Source organism: Haliotis rubra, unplaced genomic scaffold (genome assembly GCF_003918875.1).
Source record: "Haliotis rubra isolate DU_JTF1 unplaced genomic scaffold, ASM391887v1 Scf417, whole genome shotgun sequence".
NCBI lineage: Eukaryota > Metazoa > Mollusca > Gastropoda > Lepetellida > Haliotidae > Haliotis > Haliotis rubra.
In genome coordinates this window covers 256,361-262,433 of record NW_025767099.1, presented here as the reverse complement: position 1 = coordinate 262,433, position 6,073 = coordinate 256,361, and positions in this window count along the sequence as shown.

Below are 6,073 nucleotides of genomic sequence, written 5' to 3'. Positions count from 1 at the left end.
TCATTTAATTTTTGGATTTGTAATAGAAGTAGAATTACTTGATAAATTTTGATAGATAGGTTTTGTATATAAATATATATTTTATTATGGGTAGTTTAAATAAGCAACTTAGATTGTTAGTGAATGTATCCTCAAAGGGGGTTGAAGTATTTTAAAATTATTGTCCCGAAACTGTCAAAGTAAATTAAAACATTAATTTTAAACGTAGAATATCTATTATGTAAACTTATGACTAAATTGTCAAAACGTGCTGAGAGCTGTAGGGATGGTGTAAATCCACTTTGGGTCCATGCAGGAAGCAAATGTACTGGAAGTCCCCATGGTCCCTAGTATGGTGTACTACCTTCAGTTGTTGATCTATAGCCGTGTTTTATATTGTAATTATTGTAATATTTTAATTCTTTAATTAAAATGTTTTAGTTTTACATACTAGTTTATATTCATATCTGTGATACTCTAGTATTTTTACTGTCCATCGTCGACTGGTAAGTGAAACCCAAAATAAGTACTAGAATGTGCACTTTACTGAGAAAGTGCAATCACAAATATGACATTTGTTACATTTGACCACTTTCTAGAAGGCATAATGTATTCATACATGTAGCACTGTTGGAAATGCAAGGACTTTATCATACATCATTAACAGATCTTTAATTGTCAAAGGAAAATCATGAAAATTGCTACTTGTTCCATATCAGTCTTCCATAGAGGCAACTAATTTGGCTTAATGAGAGTTTAATTGTCAAAATATTCAAGTGGATTACAATGTCCTAACCGTGTGCTTCCCTCACTTGTAAGCCTAGCGAGGCAACCTCTAACAACAGATAAGTTCAAATCGCATTAATCAGAGCCTCAAAGTGGGCTTACAATACCATACTATGAGTCCGTTCACTCTCAGTTCCTCCTAATGCATTAATGTTCTTTCCAAATGATTACTAATAATTATTCCGTGAACATGTGCTTACAGTCGTCCGAGAAGAACCGTTTTTATGCGTAAACAAGTAAATTGATTCTTCGTGGCTTTGGTATTTGTTAATCCGTTCGTTTTGAGGCAATGCTGCTTAGCTGCCTAAGAGTATCCTTTGGATGTCATGTGATTTGATTCCGACTAATGTTTTAAACTAGGCACTTAAGATCTTCCACTACTCAAAATGAGTCATTCGGGTTTTTTAAAAAATAGTCGTCTCATAACCATATTGATTATTAACAATGAAGACGACAAAACGATTGTACACACCACGTTTCACTCACATTTCCTTGCAAGGCTATGGTTGTTTGGATTTTTCTAGTTTACCTCATGGCATGTATGAACTGTCAAATGAGAATAAAATGCACTATGAAGTAACCAAAGAAATTGTCATAATAATACAGGCCTGCTCTTTTATTAAAAATATGTTTTTGTACAAAGTATATATCAACATTCTGATTAGCTTGATGTTTCAGTTCAGTTGCACACCTTTTCCGCGAATGGTTACCGAAATGCCTCATTTATAAGTGCTGTACAACTGCTTCATGGGGCTGGTGTGCGCACACTTCTTTGGCAGGTGCTTTATGGCAGCATGGAGGTAAACGCATTTCCTTTTCACGTTGATGTTTCAGTGAGTGAGTGTGTTTTATGCCGCTTTTAGAAGTATTCCAGCAATATCACGGCGGGGTCACCAGAAATGGGCTTTACACATCGTACCAATGTGGGAAATAGAACCCGGGTCTTCGGCGAGACGAGCGACCGCTTTAACCTCTAGGCTACCCCATCACCCCCTGATGCTTCAGGTTGGACCCTCACTTGGGTGCAATGTGTAAAGCCCATATTATCACCAACGTTCAGTTGAAAAAATAACCGTGTGACACGCATTTTGTTTGAAATCGAACACGTAAAATAGTCACAGTGGCATCTAAAACCTTTAATGACCATTGGAATACTTGAAGGTATATGTAGTAAAATAGAACTTTATCGAAATAACTACATCTACACTCTACATATAAATCTCTACATACATATAATAACCGTTGTCTTTGTGAGAAATTGGGTAAGTTATCTTATCGAAATGTTTATTCATCATGTAATTTTTCAGGTTAACACTATTGTGATAAGAAATGTCAGCTATCTTTAATTTCACATTTCCATCTGTAAATCGAAGCAAAACCACTGCATTGTACTCCCATCATCAAGTGCCAGAATTTCCAACAAAACTAACTTTGCTTTGTTACTGTCTTCGGGGGGAATAGACCGCCTCCGTGGTGTAGTGGTTAGAGCGTCCGCCCGGAGAGCAGAAGGTCGGGGGTTACACCAAAAGACGTTAACATATGGTACTTGCTGGTCCCTGCCTGGCGCTCGGCATTAATGGGTACAACAAGGACTGGTCGGCTCGGAGTCAGTATAATGTGTCTGAGTGGGGTATTCATGCTTCACTGCGGCATGGTATCTCAGTGGGCTAGCACTATAAAACCAGCTTACGTCTGGGCTAGTACATGCAGTCGCACATACACATACACAGGCATGCACGTCGTCATTTGAGCGAAATATTCTCAAGCAAGACGTTAAGCTCAATTTCAGCTCAGCTCATCTCGGGGGGAATGAGTTTGTGCCACTTTGTGAATAGCCTGGGAAAATTCTTTCTAACTTTACCTGTGTGTTTCTCACTCGAACGAATGTTTTCAGAACAGACTTCAATTTCAGTAAATATCTTAAGTGTAGAGAAATCATTCAGATCAATGGAAACGGTTTGGTGTGAACATCAATAAAACTCAGACAATGCATTACATCCATGTTTTGGTAACAAAGTGGTTTACGTCCAGCAACACTATTGATCAGGTATAATAACATCTCCTTGTGTCATGAGCATGCTCAATTAGTGTGGACTGTGTCTGCCTACTTGACACGTATTAATTTCGTACTCTGGAGCTGTAAGTGTGTTCGCTCATGACTGAAAATTAAAGGGAGAAACTTAAGTTTGCTTGATTACTTGGACGTCTTTCAAAATGCAGATGCATATCACCTACTTCTTCTTGGTTATTTGTATTTCGAAATTTTGTTAATAGTTAATGGGAACAGAAACTATCCGGATATTGTGAAAGATGATCTAAATCAATGGCACCAGTTTGGTGTAAGCATCATGAAATATTGAGACAATGCAATATTAACCAAATCAATACACATATCATCAATGCTGTCACAAAGCGAGCTAAATTTAGCATTTTATTTATCGACACGCAAGTGGTATAATAACAAACCCTTACATCACATGCGTGCAATTTCTGGGAGGAGCTTATGTGCCTTAGTGCAGTCTCCGCTCATTAGGTTCTACCAAAACTGTATAAGACTGAAAGTTGGACACGGCAGCGTGTGTGACAGGTTTGGCTTGAACATATGTTAGAATGCAGATGGGTATATCCCATTTCAGGGCCTTTTTCTTGGTCATTTGCTTTTCAAAAACATTTAGTTTGGAAGAAGCCCATTTTAAAAAGATCAGCGGTGGAACTCCAGCCGTTTTAGACGACGTCCAACATCTTCAGATCCAGAAAGTCGTTGGACTAACGGCCTGTGGGATTATGTGTTCACGAATGTCATGCCAAGAGTTCCAGTATTCAGACGCAAGCCGCTTGTGCATCACTCGACACATAGATGCAGTATCTGGTGGTGTCATTAACCCAGGCAGTGGTTTGTTTGACACCTACATCGACTACAAACAGGGTAAGATACCTTTTGCTGCTCAAAATATATTGCATCGTGTACGCCTTGGATTCCCGTTCTCTTTCAATGAAACGAAATGACAGCGAGATCCCAACGTCGCATCCATTGCAATGAATAAGCTGTCTATCCATAAAACAACCCACGTTTTTGTTCATCACACCAGCTTCCAAACGCCACTCAACGAAGAAAGTCTTTGTCATTATCGTCTGTGGTTGTTTAACTGGGTACATGTCCCATTGTGTATCTTGGTTACTTGTTCATTCTTTATTAAGGAAACCAACAATTAGGAGATAGACCTACTGTGTGGGAAAATCAGAGGAATATAACGAAATTATAATAGCTCTAAATTTCATTTAAAGCCGAACGCGTAGAGCTATTATAATTTCGTTATATACCTCTGATTTTCCAACACAGTAGGTTTATCTCCATTCTACCATAACAATTTTATGAACAATTTCAGGTGGAACTCTTTCTTTGGTTACGAGTCAATACGTGAAGCGGGCTCGCATTCCAATCCCAAGTGGCATCGCCCGAAACGGGGTGATTGGTGGCAAACCGTCAATAACTAACAAACTCCCGATTCAGTAATAACAAATCACATTTTGTTTTTTTCAATGCATTAATCACCAATCATTAACTGATAAGTTGGAAAACATATATCAAATACGTTTAAAAAAGCTTGGTTCACATTTGAAAATTCCACCGTAGACCCTTTCCCCACCAGAATAATGGCAGCAACCTCATGGCCTTGACCTTTTCTCGGAAGTCATTGTTTACATTTACGTGCAAATTTGGAAAGATGCGACAGCAGAGCCTCTGACAGTTTGCGCAAGGTTAACCTGATTGTATGACTGAGATAGTCCTTGATATCTAATTTCTGATACTGGTACAAAATTTAAGAGTAGGGGCGCTTTTGCTGTAATGAGAAGTCCGTGTTGTACCGAATTTATATACTGTTGAATTTTGCGCCCTGTTAACTTGACGATTTCACGCACCTCTACGTCTGCGTGCGACAGTTGTGGTGACTCTTACACACTCATGTGTGTACTTTGTGCTCAAATTCGATTCTACGGATATTATTTTCTACAGTTTGGAAAGTGATTTGTGACCTAGTGGCTTCAAAGAGTAGTGGATTCAAATTGAATCGGATTCGCTGGCATGTTCGCGAAGCTGCTGACAAAGAGCCAGATTTGTGGTGATATTTCCGAAAGGATGGAACAGGACATGAGGGTGTACCTCAGGCATAAACACGGTAAGGTAATTTATTATAATTTAATAGACTTTACTTTAGATCAAGCAGTGTAATTGATAAGAGGGATCATGACTAAGCTAAATAACTTTCTCAACGATATTATACTTTTACAAAACAATATGTTTGGCTAAACAGAACGGTTTGCAGATTCTGTACTGTTTTACTACCACTAAATTTGAAACAGTACAAATTTCTCAAAATATATAATTTTGTTTGAATTGATAACCCCACTGTTTATTTATGTGGACGGGAGGCATTAAACGTTCGATGTTAATGCATCCTCCGTTACCGGATCAAGATCAGTGGCGATATCCTGACGAAAGCTGATAATAAATTTAACACGGAAATTATGTAGCAGTCTTTTGCTGGATCTATTTCTGACATAGCATAGAATCAACGTAAACATATTTTTCTTGCTGATTTTTTATTTGGAAAGCAGACGATGTTTTGATCTTGTTCGACTGAATATTTGTTTCCATGCTTTCGAAGTACTTTTGTATGTATAAACACCTATTGCTGTGATTCACGCAAGCACTGAGTCGAGACCGTCATCGCTCAATCCATCTTTAAAGACATATGTGTAATTTCCGACAGCAAAAATCGCCGTAATTTATCGATGCATCGGTAGGTTGTTTGGAGTCCGCCATGTTGGTGGGCAGACAAAAATAGTGCATTACCGTAAACCATGTATAATTGCGCACGGAAAATCAGACACCTGTATAACGTGATTATATACCTCTGAATGACTTTAATTAATCAATCACAATCCAGTGTTTACTGAAGTCATGGTAGAATGTTACTTACCCCAGAGGCACCCATGAAGGGCCACCTCCTCGTGGTGGGTGCTGGGTCACGCTAAGCGCCCTTCAACCCCCCGTTGTGGACCCGGGGGGATACTTGGTCCACCAACCCGTTTGCCGTGGGTTGCGCCCCTGTGTCGGTGGAGGACGGGAGGCTGGTGGTTGAGGGCACTGGTTCCAGGAACAGTGTTCCTTTGCCCAACACACCACTTCGCCCCTTACTTCACCTAGACGGGTGGTAGAACTGGCCCGGTTCTATCAATCGGCTGGTCACGTCAAGCCCTGTAATCTTACTAACTTACCATGGCTTACCTAAACCCCCAAAAGACC